The 23,879-nt window shown below is 40.4% G+C and overlaps 2 long non-coding RNA genes across 2 annotated transcripts in view; one reads left to right on the plus strand and one right to left on the minus strand.

Annotated features, from left to right (window-relative positions):
• LOC123385613 overlaps window positions 1-23,577 on the plus strand; it is a 49,318-nt gene extending 25,741 nt beyond the window's left edge. Inside the window, exons 2-3 of the long non-coding RNA XR_006598493.1 lie at window positions 22,685-22,877; window positions 23,384-23,577. This is a non-coding gene — a long non-coding RNA (uncharacterized LOC123385613). The remainder of the gene's footprint in view (window positions 1-22,684; window positions 22,878-23,383) is intronic.
• LOC123385608 overlaps window positions 23,577-23,879 on the minus strand; it is a 99,161-nt gene continuing 98,858 nt past the window's right edge. Inside the window, exon 4 of the long non-coding RNA XR_006598484.1 lies at window positions 23,577-23,797. This is a non-coding gene — a long non-coding RNA (uncharacterized LOC123385608). The remainder of the gene's footprint in view (window positions 23,798-23,879) is intronic.

The raw sequence follows: 23,879 nt of genomic DNA on the forward strand, positions 1-23,879 counted from the left end.
TTCAGTCAGCAGAAGTATCCTTACAGAGGGTAAGAATGTGATGATCTGAAGCAAGAAGCAGGTAGAGACAAACAGGAAAGTCTGGATATAAATATATCTAAAGGGGGGCGCTCTGCTAGGCAGGATGGGTGAACAGAAATTCTGTTCTTCCATGCTTAACCCTGCCTGCTGAGCTGGGGCAGGGGTTGAGGGGGTAGAGGGGCAGAGTTCCCAGCAGGGAAGGCTGCAGCCAGCCCTGGCTGGTGGGAGCCGACTGGACACATCCCTTCCCAACTCCACATTCAGTGGGATCGAAAAGGTAGCCTGAAATCATAGAAGTATTTAGTATTTATCTCACAGAAATAGGCAAATGATGTGAATCAGAGCTTGTTTCTTACGAATTCTTCTAGAGAACCGGATGTTAAGTATTGACCAGCACACCATTGGGTCCTAGGAGTGTTTGGTAACAGAAGTCAGAAATTCACATGTTGAATTGTGTCATGTTTTATAGTGTGCTCTTTCACATCTGTCAACTTGCTTTGTTGAGAGAGAGACTGTTGTGACCTTACGCCAGAGTGACTGAAGGAGGTCTGTCTCATTAGACTACCGCGGTCCAGTATTAGATTCTGAGTCTCCATCAGGCATTTCTGCCCTGGGGATGTGCTCAAACTCCAAAATAACCCTGTCATGAACTTGAGTGCCCTGGGCATTCTATTGTTTGGGAACTGCCAGATGATATATCTGGAGGTGAAGAAGGTTGGAGAAAAACAATAGTGTTGCCCTTCCTGAACTTTACTGCACATCAGCAAGTCCGCAGTTGGTAGGCAGTCAGGTTATGCCAGTCTTTCAGGGATCATTCCTAAATTGGAAGTAAGGATCTCAACCCCAAAAATATACTGACTATGCACATAGCCACTAACTGTACTTTTGGTACTGTTGCTTAAATAATGAAAAAAAATGACTGCTATTTATAAATTAAAGACTGACATGGACAGTAAAAAGAAACGCTTAACTTTCTTAGCACAAGTCTGTGGCACCCAGGATAAACTCTCATATTTTCACGCAATGGGGAGCCATATGTGTTTGATTTAAGAAGAAAATGGCTTCCTCTGTTGATGGCGAGGCGAACTCGCTTGTTGAAAAATATGTTTAGCTGAATGGCACTTGAAGGAGGCACTTAGCCTGTGGTATCTGATAAGGGCGGCATGTGGCTGAATGCAGGCCTGAGAAGTGTATGTCGTGTTTCATATAAGTGTATGTCGTGGAATGAGCAAGAGGAAGGTGGCTAGTTTATGTAGGGACCCCATATAATTCGATAGCAGATTGGTAAGAAATCATTTTAGGCAATTTGCTTTTCAACTGAGTCATCAGAACACACAGTAATTGTTACTGGAGGCTCCTGGGGCCCTGGGCTTTGTCGCTGATTTTACCATCATATGTGTCCTTGGAGTGGCCTGGGAGTAATCAAGGTTTTCTGAGATTTCTTACACCAAGAATCCTCCAGCGCTGGAGAGGGGGTGGTGTCAAGGTTGGCGACCCTCCGTCAGTTCAGCCTGCCATGAGGCCCCGTGCAATTCTTCCAAACTCAGCAGGGTGTGAGGGAACCTGTGGTAGAAGCAAATGGAAGCTAAGCTCTGTTGCCAAGTACCTGCATGCATTTATATATTTGGTTATTTATCTTTAGAAAATGCTTTCAGGAAGTTAAAAAATACATGCGAGATTCAATTCACTTAAAATAGGAAAGGATAACGATGCACTGAGAACATTAAGGGTGGGGAGTGTGAGTGAGTCTTAGCTCACATCCGTGTTCTGGACGCTCACCAGAGACGGAACACATACTCACTCTTGGGCTCTCCCAGAAACCGGCAGTGAAGGCCACACATGATCAGCTCTACGTCTTAGGGTGTCCTTGAGAGGAAAACAAACCTGGTACTCAGGAAAAAACAGAGCTCTTCCTGCCTCTAAGAAAGATTGCTCTTCTGAGGCCCCTTAAAGACACGGGACTTTGGAGAATACCAAGCAGAATCCTCACCAGCATCTCCAGGGAAAATTGCTGGAAGGTGTCGGGAGGGATCTCACTCCCAGTGTCCATCCATGTGAGCTGATGGCATTGCCCCAAAATGGCATTGAGGAAAAAGAAATACATGGGTAAGGCCAGTGTGATGCAGACACAGGGCTTTCTGACACCGTAGCTTAATGCAGGAGCGGACTTGAGAGTTTTTAGCAACTGGACAGACAGAATGGATAGACTGATGATCCTTTAGATGATTTCCAGAAATAATATATCACGCAGATGAAATTTGGATGTAGTGGGATGGTAAGCCCAACATTAACTTCTCTCATGGATATCTGGATTATAGAGATTTTAAATGCAGTATCGCTTTTAATTTTGTCTTACTAACAGCCCTTGGAGTTATACTGTATTATTCCTGTTTTATAGAAGAGTGAATTGGGATGCAGATTTGATCCTTTGCTTAAGTGCATTCTGATAAAAAGAGCAAATGACACTGAGTTGACGTCTTTTTACCCCAGTGCCTATTTCTTTGCTTTTTCGTGTTTTTTTAAATTTTATTTTATTCCAGTATAGTTAACATACAGTGTTATGTTAGTTTCAAGTGTGCAATACAGTGATTCAATAATTCTATACATTACCCGGTGTTTATCACAAGTGCATTCCCTAATCTCCAATGCTTATTGAACCTGTCTCCCCATCCACCCCCCCTCTAGTAACCGTCAGTTTCTTCTCTACAGTTAGGAGTATGTTTCTTGGTTTGCTTCTCTCTTTTTTCCCTTTGCCCCTTTGTTTGTTTCTTAAATTCCACATACGAATGAAATCATACGGTATCTGTCTTTCTCTGACTGACTTACTTGGCTTAGCACAATACTGTCTAGATGCATGTATGCTGTTGCAAATGGGAAAAATTCATTCTTTTTGAAGGTTGAGTAATATTCCATGATATATGGATATGTCTATGTATCACATAATACATATATTTTGTATCACATATATGTGTGATACATATATGTAATGCATATATTATGTGATATATATATATCCATATATCATGGATACATATATCATATATCATATATATCATCTCTTCTTTATCCATTCATCTATGGACGGACACTTGGGCTGCTTCCATAATTTGGCTATTGCAAATAATGCTGCTATAAATAAGGGTACGTGTATCCCTTTGATTTAGTGCTTTTGTATTTTTTGGGTAAAATACCCAGTAGTGTGATTCATGGATCGTAAGATAATTCTATTTTTAACTTTTTGAGGAACCTCCATATTGTTTTCCAGAGTGGCTGCACCAGTTTGCATTTCCACCAGCAGTGTAAGAGGGTTCCTTTTTCTCCATGTTCTTGCCAATGCTTGTTTCTTGTGTTTTTGATTTTAGCCATTTTGACAGGTGAGAGGCAGTAACTCATTGTAGTTTTGATCTGCATTTCCTTGATGATGAGTGATGTTGGGCATCTTTTTAAGAAGCATCTGTTGGCCATATGGACATCTCCTTTGGAGAAACTTCTGTTCATGTCTTCTCCCCATTTTTAATTGGATTATTGGCTTCTGGGTATTGAATTATGTAAGTTCTTCATACAGTTTGGATACTAACCCTTTATAGGATAAGTTATTTGCAACTATCTTCTTCTATTCAGTAGTTTGTCTTTTAGCTTTGTTCATTGTTTCCTTGGCTGTGCAGAAGCTTTTCATTCTGATGTAGTCCCAATAGTTTATTTTTGCTTTTGCCTTGCTTGCCTCAGGAGACAGATCTAGAAAAAGGCTGCAGAGAAATTTCTGCCAGTGTTCTTTTCTGGGATTTTTATGGTTCCCAGTTTCACATTTAGGCTTCTAACCGTTTTGAATTGATTTCTGTGCATGGTGTAAGAAAGTGGTCCAGTTTCATTCTTCTGCATGTAGCTGACCACTTTTCCCAGCACTGTTTGTTGAAGAGACTGTCTTTTCCCCATTGGGTCGTCTTTTCTGCTTTGTCGAAGATTAATTGGCCATATACTTGTGAATTTATTTCTGGGTTTTCTTTTCTGTTCCATTGATCTTTGTGTCTCTCTTGGTGCCAGTACCATACTGTTTTGATGACTCCAGCTTTGTAATGTAACTTGAAGTCTGGAATTGTGATGCCTCCAGCTTTGCTTTTCTGTTTGAAGATTGCTTTGGCTATTTGGGGTCTTTAGTGGTTCCATACAAATTTTAGAATTGTTTGTTCTAGCTCTGTGAAAAATACTGGTGTTATTTTGATAGGGATGGCATTAAATCGGTAGATTGCTTGGGGTAGTATAGCCATTTTAACGATATTTGTTCTTTCATTCCATGAAGATGATTCCAAATGTCTTGCCTTTTCTTTGTGTCCTCTTCAATTTCTTTCATCAGTGTTTAATAGTTTTCAGATTATAGGTCTTTCACCTCTTTGGTCAGACTTATTCCTAGGCATTTTGTTATTTTTGGTGTAACTATAAATGGGATCGTTTTCTTAATTTCTCTTTCTGCTCCTTCGTTATTAATGTACAGAAATGCAACAGATTTTGCACATTGATTTTGTATCCTGTGACCTTATTGAATTCATTGATCAGTTCTAGTAGGTTTTTGGGTGGAGGCTTTTGGGTTTTCTATATACGGTATCATGTCATGTACAAATAGCGAAAGTTTTACTTCTTCTCTACCAAATTGGATGCCTTTTATAAATATTTGTTGTCTAATTGCTGCGTCTAGGAGTTTCAGTACTATGTTCATTAACAGTGGTGAGAGTGGACATCCCTGTCTGGTTCCTGACTGTAGAGGGAAAGCTGTTAACTGTGGGTTTTTCACAGATGACCTTTATGACATTGAGGTATGTTCCCTCTAAACCTACTTTGCTGAAGGCTTTTATCACGAATGGATGTATTTTGTCAGATTCTTTTTCTGCATCTTTTGAAATTATCGTACGATTTTTATCGTTTTTCTTGTTGATATGAGGTATCACATTGATTGACTTGTGAATATGGTACCACCCCTGGCACCCTGGGAATCAATCTCACTTAATGTTGGTGAATGATTTTTAAAATGTATTGCTGTATTCAGTTTGCTAGTACTTTGTTGCGGATTTTTACATCTATGTTGGTCAGAGATATTGGCCTATAGGTCTCTTTTATTGTGGCCTCTTTATCTGGTTTTGGTATGGAGGTGATGCTGGCACCATAGAATGAATTTAGAACTTTTTCTTCCTATTCTACCTTTTTGGAATAGTTTCAGAAGAGTATGAACTCTTTAAACGTCTGGTAGAATTTACCTGTGCAGCCATCTGATCCTGGACTTTTGTTTAATGGGAGGTTTTTTTTTTTTTGTTTTTTTTTTTTGTTTTTGATGACTGATTCACTCGCCTTGCTGTATTTTGTCTGTTCAATTTTTATGTATCTTCCTGCGTCAGTTTTCAGTTTGGGTACATTTCTAGGACTTTATTCATTTTTTCTAGGTTGCCTAATTTGTTGGCATATAATTTTCCGTAATACTCTGTTAAAATTGTTTGTATTTCTGTGGTGTTGGTTGTTATTTCTTTAATTTGTGCTTTTAATAGAGTCCTTTCTCTTTTATGAATCTGGCTAGAGGTTTATTAATTTTGTTGATCTTTGAAAAGAACAGGTCCCAGTTTCATTTATCTGTTCCATTGTTTTTTTTTGTTTCATTTCTATATCATTTATTTTCTGCTCTAATCTTTATTACTTCCTTCTTCTGATTTTTATTTTCTGCTCTAATCTTTGTTACTTCTTTCTTTCTGCTGATTTTGAGTTTTGGTTGTTCTTTTTTTTTTTTTTTTGGCTCCTCTGGATGTAAGGTTAGGTTGTTAGAGATTTTTCTTGCTTCTTGATATAGGGTGGTATTGCTATAAATTTCCCTCTTACACTTAAAAGAGGTTTTGCTGCATCTCAAAGGTTTTCTACTGTTGTGTTGTCATTTTCATTTGTTTCCACATACATTTTCATTTCTTCGTTGATTACTTGGTTGACCCATTCATTGTGTACCAGCATGTTATTTAACCTCCACATATTGGTGGTCCTTCCAGAAGTTTTTCTTGTGGTTGATTTCTAGTTTTATAGTGTTGTGGTTGGAAAGGATGCATGGTATGACTTGGATCTTTTTTAATTTGTTGAGGTGTTGTTTTTTTTTTTTTTATTTTTACTTTGAAAGAAAGAGAGAGGGAGCATGTGCATATGAGTGGGGGAGGGGCAGAGAGAGAGGGAGAGAGAGAATCCCAAGCAGGCTTGCACTGTCAGTGCAGAGCCTGATGCAGGGCTCAAACCCATGAACTACGAAATCATAACCTGAGCCGAAATCAAAAGTTGGATGCATAACCAACTGAATCACTCAGGTTCCCTTGTTGAGGTTTGTTTTGTGGCTAATATGTGATCTATTCTAGAGAATGTTCTGCATGCCTTTGAAAAGAACGTGTATGCTGCTGTTTTAGGAAGGAAAATTCTGAATATATCTTTTAAATCCAACTGGCCCAGTGTATCATTTAAAGTCACTACATCCTTGCAGATTTTCTGTTTGGAAGATATGTCCATCAGTTTTAAGTGGGGTGTTAATGTCCTCTACTGTTACTGTATTGCTATTGATTAGTTCCTTTATGTTGTTATTAACTGTTTTATGTGTGTGATTATCTCAGTTGGGATGCATGAATATTTACAACTGTCAAATCTCCTTGTTTCTTTTTACAGATTTTGTTTTAAAGTCTGTTTTTTCTGATGTAAGTATTGTTATTCTATTTTCCCCCACATCTGTTTGCATGATAAGTGTTCCATTTGCAGACTCATTTAGGTCTGAAATGAGTCTCTTGTAGGCAGCATATAGATGGGTCTTATTTTTTTATCTACTCTTGGCACTCCATGGTTTTTGATTGGAGCATTTAGTCCATTTACATTCAAGCTAACTATTGGTAGACAGATATTTATTGCCATTTTATTACTTATTTTATGGTGGTTTTTGTGGTTTTGCTCTGATCGTTCTTTTTTTCTCTCTCATGGTTTGCTGGTTTTCTTGAGTGATAACCCTTGGATTTCTTACTCTTTATTTTTTGTATATTGGTTACAGTTTTTGATTTGTGGTTACTATTTGGTTTATATATAACATCTTCTACCCATAGCAGTCTATATTAAGCTGATGGTTTGATTTTTTTTTTTTTTTTTAAATTTTTTTTTCAACGTTTTTTATTTATTTTTGGGACAGAGAGAGACAGAGCACGAACGGGGGAGGGGCAGAGAGAGAGGGAGACACAGAATCGGAAACAGGCTCCAGGCTCCGAGCCATCGGCCCAGAGCCCGACGCGGGGCTCGAACTCACGGACCGCGAGATTGTGACCTGGCTGAAGTCGGACGCTTAACCGACTGCGCCACCCAGGCGCCCCTGATGGTTTGATTTTAAACTCATTCTTTACTCTCCTCTCCCATGATTCAGATATTTGGTATCATATTTGACATTATTTTATTTTGTGCTTTTCTTGACTTATTTTATAGGTTGTTTATTATTATTATTATTATTATTATGATTTGGCTTTTGTGATTCCTATTTTTTAAATGTTATTTATGGTTTTTATTTCCACCACACAGTCCCCCTTAACATTTCTTGTATGGTTGGTTTAGTGGTCATGAATTCCTTTAACTCTGTTCGTCTGGGGAACTATCTTTCCTTCTATTCTAAATGATAGCCTTGCTGCTTAGAGCACCCTTGGCTGTAGATTTTTCTCTTTCGGCACGTTGCATGTAGCTGACCAATTTTCCCAGCTAGATTGTCTTCTTGTCTCTTGCAACCTTCAAAATTCTTTTCTATCACTATATATATATATATATATATATATATATATATATATATATATACATATACACACACACACACTATATATATGTACTATATATATGTATATACATATATATGCATATATATATACACAAATATATATATATTTATATATATACATACATGCCATTTTAATTACTGTGTATCTTGGTGTGGACCTCTTTAGGTTGAATTTGTTGGAGGATCTGTGTGCCTTCTGAATTCTGATCTCTGTTTCCCTCCCCAAATTCAGGAAGTTTTCAGCTGTTATTTCTTCAAACACATTTTCTCCTTCTGGGATCCCTAAAATGCAAATATTATTACACTGGATGGAGTCACTGAGTTCTCTAAGACTATTCTCATTACGCGGTATTTGTCACCTGTTCAGCTTGATTGCTTTCCATTACTGTATCCTCCAGGTCATGGATACTTCGTGTGGCCTCCTGCTTACTCCATCTATTATGTTTTTAATTTCATTTATCGAGTTCATCTCTGTTATTTTTTGATCTCTTGGTCACGGGTCTTGTTGATGTACTCCACACTTTTCTCAAGTTCAGTGAGTATCTTTATAATCATGACTGTAAATTCTGTATGAGGAATATGACTTATTTCTCTTTTGCTCAGATCTGCTCAATATTGTCCTATTCTTTCATTTAGGATATACTCCTCTGTTTCCTCATTGTTATCTACCTCTCTGTGTGGGTTTCTGTGTGTTAGGACAGTCAGCTATGTCTTCTGCTCTTGAAAGTAACGGCTTTATGAAGAAGAGGTCCTGTAGGGCAGTGTCCCCTGCTCACTAGAACCTGGCACTTCGGGGGAATCTCCTGCGTGTATCGCTTGAGTCCTGCTGTTGAGTCTGAGTCAGATGTCTATACTGACACTGCCTCTTGACGCTCTGCTTGCTTTCTCTGGTGTTAGTGAGACCCAGGAAGGCCAGCTCGGAGGAGAGTGACCACAGGAGGGTGGGGCCGTTTACTAGCAGGTTAGGTAGTGAGTGTCTGTGCAGCATTGCCTCCCACAGGTGGCTCTGGTTTATGCAGGGGGCGGAAAAATGGTGCCCGTCAGCATCTTCGTTACCAGAGAAGTCCCCTAACATGCTCCAAAATCGAAATAAACAGATCTTGCTCCCATTTGCACCAGGCATTGTGCAAACCATCACTTCTATGTTGCCTCTTGATGGGCTGCACCGTCTACTGCCCATTTCTTGACAAGTGAGCCTTGTGTTCCTGCTTCCCTAGTATTTGATGACTGAGGGGAAACGACCCCCAAACCAGCATTATGAGACCCTGCTCACTCTGGTCTTCTCCAGTCCTAGTACTGGACCCGCTGTGCCTCTCAGAAGGGATATCTGGCAGAGTCTGGACTTGTGACTGTCCCCAAAGATGCACTATGTCTTAAACATTTTTGTTAGATAACCCTTACTATAAACCTGTATACCCACATGTATGAAAATTGAGTATCTTCAAACTTGTTCAGGATGACCTTTGGCAAAGGCAGAGGGTAGGGAAAATGGGCAAATAAAAGTTAAAAGGTGGAAAACCTCCACTCTGGACAGCTTTCTTCAAAGTGAAGTTACTCCACAAAAGGCAATTTCTTTTCTGCAGGACTTTTCGGAGCATTTAGAAGGCTCACATATTTGTGAGATGCCACGAGCACATGCACCCTAAGAAGCTCCATAAATGTACTGTACACAGGGCCTTTATTTGTATCCTATATCCAGGATCCCATAGGGCCAGCCCTGTGCTTGGTTAATTTGGGAGATGTTACCCCACATGAGTGATTCTCGATTGGAGCTGCCTGGGAAGTCTTTAAACCTACTGATGATTGAGTCCCAAACCAGAACAGTTACATTGGAATCTCCGTGGTGAAAAGAGCATTGCTGTTTTTTTTGTTTTGTTTTGTTTTGTTCTGTTCTGTTCCGTTTTTAGAAATTCTTCAAATGATTCTAATGCATAGCAGTGTTGAGAGCCCACAGTCCAGAGGCACTAGGTCTCCAGTAATTTGGAGACCTATTTAACCCTGGATCTTGAAGAATTTCTGCCTTTCTAATAGGAGCGACCAGGTAGAAAACTGATGTCTTGATCAATATAATTCTCTTAAACTCTACTTAACTTGGTGTCTTTTGGGCTACCATTGCCTCTTTGCCTTCCAGCCCACATCCCCAAAGATTAGTCTATAACGACTTGTCTTGTAATAGTGCTCATTCACTCCTAGATCAAGTGAACTCTGGCTTGTGTTCATTACTTTCCTAAAGTAATTCTGATTAAGTTAGCAAGTAATAACCATCTTGCCCAGGGCAAACCCAAATTGTTGTAACTCTAGGATGTTATAAATCTGAGATTTATACTGCAACATTCTGAGTTTGTCTACATCAGTTCCTCCCTCGCTTAGTCTCTTGCCCCTGAATTGAACATTAGTGCAATAGAGTTTTATGAAATTTTTTAGATATTTGGAAATGCTATCATTAATTCAAGTTCTGTCATCTTACTTTTGATTAGACACGTTTGGCAGTTTGCACTACCGTAGAGTTACCTACCTCTGAGCCATTGCTTTTCGCCAAGAGCCCCAACAAGTTGGCTGAGCAGGAAAATATATTTTTGGGAGCAATTTTGGTTTTCAAATGTTGCTAATGGTTATCTTTAATCAAAGTCTGGACCACAAAGGCGTAACGCAGGAGGAAAACGGGAATTTTTAATACACATGCTATGCCAAGAGCACATGGGTTGTTCTGGAAGACCAACTCAACACAGGACCTAAATTGAATCTGAATGCCACGGAAGAAAAGAAAAAGGTTATGAATACATCTGTGACTTTCTTCTCCACATGAAACGACGTACATTGTGTATCTCATGCTTTGAGGTATTGACTATAATATCCGCTTGTGAAGCCAGCACCAGGCAAGATACCCTCTAAAAACCAAAAATGCTTGTCAGTTGCATTTGGGTTCCACTTTGGGATAATGGGAACCCAACAGAAAAAGAAAATTAATAAGCATGCCATCTGAGATCACTGACCGTACACATGAAATCCAAAAATCTAGGTAGATGAAAATTGAGACTTTACTAAATATGTGACCAAAGAGAAGGAGAATGGAGTGAATCATGGTATTAGATTTCCTTTTATAAGAGACTTGGAAGAAATAAATTGAGTTCTTAGGGGATGTAATCCTGTCAGTCATAGAGGTTGGAGTGATCTTGGCTTATAATATGTCCAAGGACTCTAGCGTCAGAACAATAGAGAGAAACAATAAAAAAAAGCAGACAGAACATGACAGGAAAAGGGCAGTACATAACCTGTGCTGAGAATAGAAACCCCGTGTGAGAAAGCTGTGAATGGTAAATGTGAATCACGATCTGCCTGAGAAAACTCTCATTCTCATAAGCTTTGAAAAAGGACTTAAACTCGAAAGGCCAATTAAGAGACAGAGAGCTGAGTTGTCAGTTGAGAGCAAACTAGACTTAAATAAGCCCAAATACACAAAGTTCCTTCTGAAAAGACTCTCTCAGCAGGCTGACCTGGAGAAAGGGACTGTATAAAATGACACGTGAAGGCTAAGTGAAAGTGATAGCAAACATCGTCTCTGGGCCATTCAAGTTGGCTGGGAAACAGAAAGGTGGGTACAGGGAGTGGGAGGTGATATGGGGCATGAGCAGTACATGACTCAGGCCAGCGGACTGAGGAGGAGTGTCTGGAATGTTAAACATGAAAGCAGAGGGCTTGCCTTTCCCATCAATGCCGAATGAGTTGAACAGCATCGGGACTTCTCTATTGTAGTGTTCTACTATGGGGTGGATTGTGTTTTTCAAATTCGTATGTTGAAGCCTTAGCCTCCACTGTCTTGAATGTGACCTTATTTGAAAATAGCATGGTTGCCAGAGTAGCTAGTCAAGGTGAGGTCATACTGGAGTAGGATGGACCCCAATCCAATATGACTGGTGTTGTTATTAAAAGGCGGAAGTTGGACAGAGACACGCACAGAAGGAGAATGTCATCTGAAGGCTGGAGTTGTCCTAGGACAAGGCTGGCAACTACCAGAAGCTAGGAGACAGGTCTGGAACAAACGTCTCCCTAGAGCCTTCAGAGGTAGCATGGCCTTGCCAACATCTTGCTTTTGGACTTCTGGCCCCTAGAATAGTCAGACATTAAATCGCCGTAGTTAGAGCTCTTTCCTTTGTGGTTATTTATCCTACAAACCCTACGAAATTATTACAGGCTCTCATGGAGTCTCCTCGTTGAGAGCTTTCTACCTCTCTGAGCAGGTCCAGAAGACAGCAGAGGTCTGAGAGGAGGCCGTGTTAGTCAGGAAGCTTCCGGGCAGCGTGGGGAGAACATGACTGGTTAGAAGGATGCTAGTTTGAGCAAAGACTGAACAGGCTGTGTATGATGGGCATCAATCAGTATGTGAAAGGCTCTCCTGGTGAAATGGAAGCAGGTTCTCTGTAGCAAAGCCTGGGTTCTAACGAGGGTTAGAATTTCGGGGAAGACATCCCCATCATGCACTGAACTGCTTCAGAGATGCTGAATGAGAAGAAGGTGAGAACTTTTGGCAGAAGATGTAAAAGGTAAAAATCCTCTAGGTGGTTTTTTTAGTTTCCGGGATACTATTTCTTGTTATTTGCTCTAATAAACAGCACTGAATATAACAAAGAGGTTTAACAGTTAGACACTCAAAGGAAGCTCGGTGCAGATAGGGAGTACGAAGAGAATGAAGAAGGCTCATCCCCTCCGCCAAACTGCAGCCACCTATGTTCGGCACATCTGATACTCTTTGCAGTGTGACTTGAGATTTACTGTTAGATCGATTTTCCCCTCGTCTGGATGACTTTCTCCCTTCACTTCTTGCAGTTAGGATAAAACTGACACCATGGGGTTTGCTAATGATCAGGAAAGCTCTGGCTTTTTGCTAGAGAATCTGGGTAGCTGCCAGGATTTCCTACTTGTTCTTACTCTGGAAAGAATCTTGTGATTTTCTTTTGGAATTCTTTGCATCTAAAACATGCTCTTTTATTATTTCATGGATACCTCATTGGCAGATGTACTAAGGTACCAGAGGAATAGTGTAAAGAAAAAAAGCTTAAGTGATCACACAATTAAGTCGATACACACACACACACACACACACACACACACACACATATACATTTACATATATAGCAGAAATTACATTTTTATTTTTTTAATTTTATTTTTTATTTTTTAAAATTTACATCCAACTTAGCATATAGTGCAGCAAAGATTTCAGGAGTAGGTTTTTATTTTTTATTTTTGTATTTATTTAAAAAAATTTTTTTATTACGTTTCTTTATTTTTGAGAGGCAGAGAGAGACAGAGCATGAGTGGGGGAGGGGCAGAGAGAGAGGGAGACACAGAATCCGAAAAAGGCTCCAGGCTCTGAGCTGTCGGCACAGAGTGCGACGCGGGGCTCGAACTCACGAACTGTGAGATCATGACCTGAGCCGAAGTCAGACGCTTAACTCACTGAGCCACCCAGGCACCCGAGGAGTAGGTTTTTAAATGAATAACTGACATTCAACATTGTATTAGTTGCAAGTATATAACAATGATTTGATAGTTATGTACATTATGAATTGGTCACCAGAATAAGTCTAGTTAGCCTCTCTCACCATACAAAGTTGTTAAAATACTACTGATTAAAATTCCCTATGTCTTATTTCATCACATCCCATGTCTTATTTATTTAAAAACTGGAAGATTTTACCTTTTAATCCCCTTCACCTGCTTTGCCCATCCTCCTACCCCACGCCCTTTGGCATCCACCTCTTTGTTCTCCGTACTTACAAGTCTGTTGGTGTTTTGTTAGATTTTTTTTTTCCATATACAAATAAAATCCTATGATATTTTCTTCCTGTGACTTATTTCACTTAGCACATTACCTTCTAGGTCCACCCATGTTATCACAAATGGCAAGTTTTCTTTCTTTTTTATGGTTGAGTAGCATTTCTTTATATACACACAGCACATCTCTATCCATTCACTTACTGATGGACACTGAAGTTATTTTCGTATCTCGGCTTGTATAGACAATGCTGCAATAAACAGGGGCACACATGTTGAGTTTTTAAATTAGTGGTTTCATTTTCTTTGGGTAGATACTAGTAGTGGAATTACTGGTTGATACAATTTTTGTATTTTTAACTTTCTGAGGAACCTCCCTACTGTTGCCCACAGTGGCTGTACCAGTTTGCACTCCCACCAACACTGCATGAAGGTTCCTTTTTCTTTTTTAAATTTTTTTCTAATGTTTATTTTTGAGACAGAGAGAGATAGAGTGAGAGCAGGGCAGGGGCAGAGAGAGAGGGAGACACAGAATCCGAAGCAGGCTCTAGGCTCCAAGCTGTCAGCACAGAGGCCGATGCAGGGCTCGAACTCACCGACCGTGAGATCATGACCTGAGCCGAAGTCAGGCCTTCAACCGACTGAGCCACCCAGGCGCCCCAAAGGTTCCTTTTTCTATACATCCTTGCCAACACTTAATAATTCTTGTCTTTTTTATATTGGCCATTTTTATTTTGATTTGTATTTCTTGATGATTAGTGATACTGAGCATTTTTTCATGTGTCTGTTGGCCATGCAGATTTGTTCTTCAGAAAAACATGTACTCCGGTCCTCTGCCCATTTTTAAATTGGATTACTTTTTTCTTGTATGGTTTTTGGTGTTGAGTTGTGTAAGTTCTTAATAGTTTTTGGATATCAACCCTTTATCTGATAGGTCGTTTGTGAATATCTTGTCCCATTCCATGGGTTGCCTTTTCATTTTGCTGGTAGTTCAATTTGCTGTGCAAAAGATTTTTATTTTAGTGTATTTCCAATAATTTTACCTCGTGTTTCCTTTGTGAGGAGACAAATCTAGAAAAATGGTGCTAAGGCTCACATCAAAGACGTAACTGCCTAATTATGTTTTCTTCTAGTAATTTTATGTTTTTGAAGCTCATCTTTAGACCTTGAATAAATGTTGAGTTTATCTTTGTGTATAAATTTAAGAGAGAGTTCCACTTTCATTCTTCGGCATGTAGCTGTCCATTTTTCCCAACACTTTGACACAGATTGACTGAACATATAAATGTCAGTTTATTTCTGGACTCTCCTGTTCCAGAGATCTAGGTGTCTGTTTTGTGCCAGTACCACACTGTTTTGATTATAACACCTTTGTAGCGTATACCGAAATACGGGATTGTGATACTTCGAGCTTTGTTCTTCTCAAAATTGGTTTTGCTAATTGGGGTCTTCAGTGATTCCATACAAATTTTAGCATATTTTTTTTCTAGTTTTGTGAAAAGTAATTGGCATTTTGATAGAGATTGTGCTGAATCTGTAAATTGCTTTGGGTAGTATAATCATTTTAACAATACTAGTTATTCCAATCCAAGAACATGGAATATCTTGCCCTTTATTTGTATCACCTTCAGTTTCTTTCAGCAATGTTTTACGGTTTTCAGAATACACGTCTTTCACCTCCTTGGTTAAGTTTATCCCCAGGTATTTGATTCTTGTTGGTGCAGATGTAAATTGTTTTTTTCGCTTTCTACTTTGTTATTACTGTAGAGAAATGCAACAAATTTCTGTATATTAATTTTATATTTTGTAACTTGACTTAAATAAGCCATTACTTGTAATAGTGTTTTATTGGAGTCTTTAGGGTTTTCTATATACAGTATCATGTCGTCTGCAAACAGAGATAGTTTTACTTCTTGACCAATGTGGATGCCTTGTATTTCTTTTTTCTTACCTGATGCAGCTAGGACTTCTAACACTATGTTGAATAAAATGGTGTGAGTGGACACCCTTACCTTGTTCCTGAGCTTAGAGGAAAAGCTCTAAGTTTCTCACCACTCAGCATGATGTTAGCTTGGGTTTGTTGTATATGGTCTTTACTCTGTTGAAGTATGTTCCCTCTAAACCCACTTTGCCGAAACATTTTATCATGAATGAATGCTGAATTTTGTCAGATGAATTTTCTGCACCTATTGAGATGATCGTAGGATTTTTTTTCCTTTCTCTTATTGAGGTGATGTATCACATTGAATGATTTGCAACTATTGAATCATCCCTGCATCACAGGAATAAACTGCACTTGATACATATGAAGGATCCTTTTAATGTATTGTTGAACGTGGATTGCTAATATTTCATTGAGGATTTTTGCATCTGTGTTCTCCCGGATGGGGTATTGGCCTGTAGTGTCCTTTTTTTTTTTTTTTTTGGGGTAGTATCTTTGTCTGGTGTTAGTATCGATGTAGTTCTGGTCTTATAAAATATATTTGAAAGGTTTCTTTTCTATTCTTTGGAATAGTTGGAGAAGAGTGTTAACTGTTTCTTAAATGTTGAGTATGGGGGTGCAGATAGATTTTGAGTTAGTGTTTTCATCTCCTTCATACAGACAGCCCAAAGTGGAATGGCTGGATCATATGATGGTTCCATTTGTAATTTTTTGATGACCTTCCGTGCTGTTTTCATAGTTGCTATGTCAGTTGACATTCCCACCAAGGGAAAGTAATGTGCATGAGCCTTCCCTTTCCTCCACAGCCTCTCAAACCCTTGTTATATCTTGTCTTTTTGATCCTAGCCATTCTTGTTTTTGTTTTTTTAAATAGTGTGAGGTGATAGTTCATATGGTTTTGATTGTCATTTACCTGACGATTAATGATTCTGAGCATCATTTTGTGTGTTTGTTGGCCTTCTGTATCTCTGTAGAAAAATGTCTACTCAGAACCTTTCCCCATTTTTGAATTTTTTTTTTTTTTTTGCTACTGAATTATAAGTTCTTTTTACATTGTGGATATTAGCACCCTGTAAGATAGAAGATTTGCAAATACTTTCTCCTACTTGGTAGGTTGCTTTTTCATTTTTTAGGTTTCTTTTTGCTGTGCAGAAGCCTTTTAGTTTAAAAAAGCTTTCATTTTTTGCTTTGGCTGCTTTTATTTTAGGTGTCAGGTTCAAAAAAAAAATCGCTGCCCAGAAGCCTACCAGCTATATTTTCTTCTTGGAGTTTTATGGTTTCAGGTCTTAAAGTTCAGGTCTTTACTTCATTTTGAGTTAATTTTTATGCATGGTGTAGACAGTGGTTTCATTTCATTCTTTTGTATTGTATCTCTCCAGTTTTCCCAACACCCATTTATTTTCCTCTTGTTTATTTTGGGGGAAATTTCTGTTTTAACTAACTTGGTGACTGACGTTGCTAAAATTCACAATTACTATTACTTAATAAATGAATGACATTCTGAGAACTTAACAAAAGCTGTTGAAGATAATAGTGGTCTGGTATTATTACATTGCCTTTCCCACTTGGAAAGAAAATATTTAGGAAAACCGATATGAATTATAAAAGAACTAGGACAGGGATAGTTAAATATGTGGCCATCACGCTTTACATAAGGGTAGGCTTTTAAATGTTTATTTTTGAGAGAGAGAGAGAGAGAGAGAGAGAGAGCGAGCATGTGCATGTGGGGGTGGGGCAGAGAGAGATGGAGACAGAGGATCTGAACTAGACTCTATGCTGACAGTAAGGGGCCTGATGTGGGGCTCGAACTCACAAACCATGATATCATCCCCTGAGCCAAAGTGGGATGCTTAAATGACTGAGCCACCCAGGCATCCCTAGGGTAGTTTTAATGACTGCTTTGGTCAGCTAGGGCTGCCCTAACCAAAATTTATAGCAGGTGGCTTATAAAGGGGAAACCCATTTTCTCAAATTTCTGAAGGCTAGAAGTCCAAAATCAAGGTGCCAGCATTGTTAGTTTCTGGTGACAACTTTCTTCCTGCTCTGTAGATGGCAAACTTCTGGTGTCTTTGCGTGTCAGGGCCTCATGCTCATGACATAATCTAAACCTAATTATCTCCAGTATCTGATGCCACCTCCCAATACCGTCACATTGGGGATTAAGGCTTTAACATATAATTTTTTTTTATGAGGACACAATTCAATCCCTAGGCATTACCAAGAATTTTGCATTCTTCTACAAGCTTAGAATTAAGTGTGGTAGGCGGAAGCATGTTTCGCTGGCAGATACGACTGAGGTAGGAATCGTGATATGGGGAAATTGGGTGCTCTCCGTGTGATCCCATGGGTCCTTAAAAATGAGAGGGAGGCAGAAAAAAGAGTCACTACTCTGAAGAAATAATAATTACCTCAACATTTACAATCACATTTTCACTTCTCATGTATTACATTCAAGAGATCAGGTGCCCCTTAATATTTTCTTGGATTTGTCTCTATTATCGTAATATCTTATGCACACATATCCTTTACTGTTCTTTCCTAAATCATCATAAATCTTCTGTTGATGGATTTTTTTTTTTACTTCAGTACTTGCCCTCTCAGGTAGCACTGTATCTTGTCGTTGGACCTGTAGAGTTTAGGTCAACTACAAAATTTAGAGGGGCCAGTAATCACTTCAAACCAGTACTGGAGTCCAGTAGAGGAACCAATACTAAGTCATGAATGGCTCCACCTGGTACCTTGAGACACTCCCTCTTGGAACCCAGACATCATGACATGGGGAAGCCAAACAAGCACGAGGAGGCCATCTCTTCCCGCCTTAGTCCCAACTAAGGTCCAGCCACTACCTAGCATCAACTACGAGACATGTGAGTGAGCGTGCCGTGAGATTATTTCTGTCCCCAGCCTTTGCTGCGGTCCGACTGAAACCAAGTGGAGCTGAAATGAGCTGCCCTTGCTTTAAGCAACTCATTATGTTTTGGTGTGGTTTGTTAAACACACACAGCAAGAGAAAACTGCAGTCACTTCCACATTTCTACCAAACCAGATACATTTTGCTTTATCCTCAGTATGGACTGACATCTAGCTTTGACCTAGCTTCATAGTCTGATGCCTCATCACTCATGCACTGCTTCCCACAGTATGAGTGATGGTTCCTTACATCCATCTCAGTACAGAGCCTTGTAGTAGTATTTTGTTCCTCCTATGCTCATGTAAATCCTATCAATTCTTCAGGGTCCGTAATTCAGACCACACAATGACTATGTGTATGGCTTTGGCCATATCCAAGAGCACTGGAAAAATCAGTAGCCTGATTTTCTTTGGGGGAAACACCTCTTCCTAGCACCGTATCCAAAGGCTTTCAGTATGGTGAACTTGAGTTTCCGGTCTAAGGCGTGGAAGGGGCCCAGACTTACCCAGTCGGCATATTCCCTCTCCCTAGCCTTGTGATTATTTCAATATTGAGCACATGCCCTGAGCTGGTCAAGTGAGATGGAACCCTGGAATGTTCCCAAAATGATCTTTTAGCTGTTCCTGCTGAATCATAAGGCTGTCAGCCCAGCACTACAGTGGCCAACACAGAGTGAAAGCCTACCTGAGAATGAAGCCAACCTAGAAGAAATTAGAGCCCAGTGTCTGCTTTCTCACGCCATCACTGGAGCCCGGGGTTCAGCCATATCGCAAGATGGATCCTCACTCCACCTTACAACCTCTTAGTTTCGTAAGTCAAGCAGTTGCCTTTCTGGCTCAAAGGCAGACTGAGTTAGATTTCTATCGCTGGTTAAGTATAGAGTCTATCTTTATCCTCAATACAGTGTTTCCTGAATGCCTATTTCAGAGGCGATTCTGTATTCGGGGTCGAGACATGAACGTTAGCAAGATCAGGTCCATGAGGCTTACGCACTTCCACTCCTCCTTCTGTCCCTTTAGTGGAGTTCCTTGTGACGGCGTGTGAGTATAGCACTTCTCGCACACATTGCACAGTATGATTACTGCATGCGTGCCATTTTAAGCTTTGCAAAGACAGCAGTCATTCACTTTACGTGATGATTTAAAAACGCACATAAGAGAGGGTGGGCGTATAATACGTATGCGGGACTTAGTATTTTTTTTCTTTCACATTGCGCCTGGCATGGGTCTTGCCCATAGGTGTTCAGGGATGTGTATATCATCCACTGTCTCTAAGTAATACTGCGTAACATTCAGCGAACAATTATTATATGCCAGAATCGAGTACCGCCTCGGGCCACTGTCCCAGTAACATGAGGAGACAGGTGCTTTTCTTCCTTTTGTACACGTGGGGGAAAACTCAACCCATTAAGACTTGGAGAGTTAAAACTTTGGGCCATAGTCTTACAGCTAGTACCTGGCAGAGTGAGCACTCCAACTCCTGTCTCTTTCACAGCAAACACCTCCAAGCCACTACACTTGTATAAAATGCATGGGATTTTCTGCTTGAAAAAATGTTCAAAATACCTGTTTGGAATCCAGATCAATTGGCCGGGTTCAAAAGCCTTGAAAGCATGAGACATGGCCTCTTATTCATGCAGTGGTGCTGCCCAGGCTAGAGAAGAAACTTAGCAACGTTCCGGGAGGCGGATAGGGCGAGCAGAAACTTGGAAGGCACTGCCGTAAGCTAGATAGCAGGAACAAATTGCCTGAGCTTTGTTCTTCCCACATCAGCCACAGATGTGAAGCAAATGACAAGAGTAAAAATTGCCAAAGCCTTTTCTAAAAAGTGTTGCAAATTCCATGGCTGGCAGCCAGGAAAGTGTAGCGTCCCCAGTTGTCACAAGTGCATAGCAGAACAAAGACTCTCAGGCTGCAGGGAAAGATGATAGGGTGGGAAATGAAGAGCTTATGAGGAAGCAAAATAGAAAAATCTAACCAAGGATAAATGGAGATAATAGGTCCTTGAAGGTTTCGGGAAGACTTGTACAGAGTTGGAATGTGTACGTGCGGTGAAATAAGCTATTTGTAGAACTTGTGGCAAGTTTCTCTCCCTCCCCTTCAAGGAATAGGACAGGCTCACGATCAAACCTCTGGTTGTTTTTTGGGAGAAGGAAGTGCATTCATAGGCAAATTGAGAAGACGGCCACAGAATCTCTTTCTGCCTTAGAGTGTAATGAAAACAGTAAACATTTATTATAAAAGCAGTCATGAAAAAGGCAGATGTTTTTCGTCTTAATTTCCTGGTGGGTGTTATGCAGACCCCCTTAGCGTAGAACTGCTCCTCTGTGGCATGGTCCCTCCCCAGTCATCCCTTGTGGCCCGAGTGGGCACTGGAGATGTGGGGAAGACAGGAGGCTCATCAGCCCACTGTGCACTGTGGGAACAGCGGGGAGGGGATAGTTTCTGAACCTCGGTGACATCTGCACTTTGGATCCTTACTTCTGACATCTGAATACAAGTCATGAAAACACCTTTCCCACTCCGTTTTTTGCCGAATGAAATGGGTAACAAATGTCCAGCCTCTGCCATTCTGATTCACGTGTGCACTTTCCCCCTAATCTGAGAGCCCCGTGAAGGCAGAGACCGGGTCTTTCTAGTTCACTCCTGTGCCCCCAGGGCCTGGCACAAGACTGTGCTAAGTACATGTCGGATTGAATTAATGCCTGTGTTGTGTATTCAGGAAGATGCAGAATCAGTTTTCTGTTTATTCTAAAGCAGCTTGTGTCGAGCAAATGCTTTTCCAAGAATACTAAATTTGCCCTTAAGTGACCTGAGAGATCCCGGTGATAAGTTAAAATGACTAATCACATTTAATGACAGAAACGGGGGGTGGGGGGTGGGGGTGGTGTGGCAGAGAACTCCCTTCCGCCGACACTAGTCCTAGTGAATATATCTAGAGACCACTGTGTTAATCAAAAAGCACCTTCAGTGACCATCTACGTGAGGTCTTTGAAGGATGCCAGGCGGTAGGAACAAATCCTGTGAACATTGTTCTTCTTTGCATCTGTCCCGCGAAGAAAAGAAAGTAACATACTGAAATTTGCTAGGCTTTGCTCAAAACCGTTGCTGTTTGGGTAACTGCCAGTCTAGTTTCAGCTTCCAGACACCTCTTCCAAAGATCCTTCCTCGGCATGAGTGATAAATACAATAGAGAGGCAGATGAGATTCACTGAGGGCTACGGTAGCACATTTGAGAGCTGGGTGGTGGGGACAGGGAGTACCAGGCAAGTAACAATGTCTTAGTAGAGCCTGGCAGCTAGGTCAGTTAACTTGTCCATGTGATTCTGTTAGAAGTTAGGTGAAGAGGGGCACCTGTGTGGCTCAGTTGGTTAAGCATCTGATTCTTGATCTCGACTCAGGTCATGATCTTGAGGTTCCTGAGTTCGAGCCCCACGCTGGGCTCTGTGCTGACAGCATGGAGCCTGACTGGGATTCTCTTTCTGCCCCTCCCCCACTTGATCTTTCTCAAAAGTAAACATTAAAAAAAAAATTCCAGGAATGAAACTATAGTTCTTCACCAATGATGCAGCACTAAAACTTTTTGGGAGTAAGTTACTCCACAAAACTCATACTCTTTCTGCTGTACCAGCATTTTTCAATGTTTTTGTTTGTTTTATTCGGGTCTATTCCTTTCACCAGATTAAATACTTATGAGCCTACTAAGGATTATGGTAATCATACTTTCTTCTTTTGCATAATTATTAAAAACATTCTAAGCTATTTTACTACGTGAATATATTAATGGTCATAATATAGTGTTAATCTCATAATCTTTAACTATATTTAAAAGGTATAATAACTGTTGATTTAATAAATACTGCACACTAATTTACTACCAAAGGCTAGAAGAAAAATCACAATTTTGTCATAAATTTCTAAGTATTAGACCGATTTTTAGAGATTGCAATCATAATAAAATACAGATTTTGTTTAATTATGGATTATGACAAACAGTGGGCCAAAACCATCTTCATTTAATATTCCAACATTTTCCCTTTTCCACTTAAGAATCAATTAATGTTGATAATTTTCAAGTTTTATTTATAAAGCACAGAAGAAGCTGGAAGGTATTAGGCTGCTGTTTGTAATCATTTACCCGTAAGTATGATATTCCAGATGCTGGGAGTCTGAATTTCAGTTATAATTGTCACAGTACTGTCTCTTTTTAATGTTTTCTTTATTATCAGAAACTTGTTGCTGGCCTGTATTATTCATCTGACCCACAGAGCTGATGGGGAGTCTCTGACGGAACATGTCGTTGTCAGCTTTGGTTGCCGTGACAAAATACCACAGACCAGATGGCTTAAACACACAGGGATTTATTTGTCAGGGTTCTAGAGGCTGGAAGTCCAAGACCAAGGTGCCCGCAGACTGTCCCAGGTAAGGACCTCCATCCTGTGTCTTCACATGGTAGAGAGAAAAAGCTCTGTTCTCTCTTTCTTCTTGTAAAGACATTAACGCCATCATGGGGGGAGGGTCCCTATCTAAACCTAAATACTGCCCTGAATAGGTTCTGTCTCCACCTATCCTCACATTGGGGGTTAGGGCTTCAACCTACGGATTTGGGAGGAATACAAATCCTTGGTCCATAAGAATAGTGTTCTAGAAGTGCTTTGGCCTACACAAGAGGGCCCCCACCTCACTCTTGGGGACTTGTTCTGGCTTTCCTCCTCCTGGGGTGAGGATCTGCAGGGCCCAGAGGACATGCATCCTCAGAGCCCACACCATCCCTTCCAGGTGCTACTGAGGCTCAGGACCCAGAACTGCCTGTCCAAACAGCCTGTTCATGGGATGGCACAGCCCTTTCCTTAGGGACCCTGCTCCTGACTGCGGGCTATACTGCCAGAGTAGAATCTCTGCTCAAGAGATGGCCATTGTGATTGCAGGGGAAGAACTGGCTGGAACTTGAAGTACTAGCTGGGAAGCCCTAGGCATGAATACAAGATAGAACCGAGGACAGAGAGAAGGGAGGATTGTGGAGAGCCGGCTCCAGGCCCCCATGTTTCAGAGCAAACTCTGAAAAGGACAAGAATTCTACATGCAAGCCCCGCCTTCCAGGTGATTAAGGAGATGGGCGTGTCGAGATGGGAGGATAGACATTTTATTTCAGATGGTTGGGGTGGCAGGTGTGTTTTTCGATATCAGTAATTTGGATGCATCTTGTCTAACCATAAAGGGACTACTGGCCAAAACCATCTTGGTAGCTGGCACTGTTGAGCTGAGTAATAGGCCACCCGAGTCCGGAGTTTGCTCTTTGCTACTGGCCATACAGATTTAACTTGAGCATTGACGACTGCTTCCTGTGGAGAGGAAAATACATATAGGATAATAATTTGATTAATTAAAAAAAGCCTTCTTTCATTCTTACTGTCCCTTGTGTTC

The sequence above is a fragment of the Felis catus genome, chromosome A1 (genome assembly GCF_018350175.1).
Source record: "Felis catus isolate Fca126 chromosome A1, F.catus_Fca126_mat1.0, whole genome shotgun sequence".
NCBI lineage: Eukaryota > Metazoa > Chordata > Mammalia > Carnivora > Felidae > Felis > Felis catus.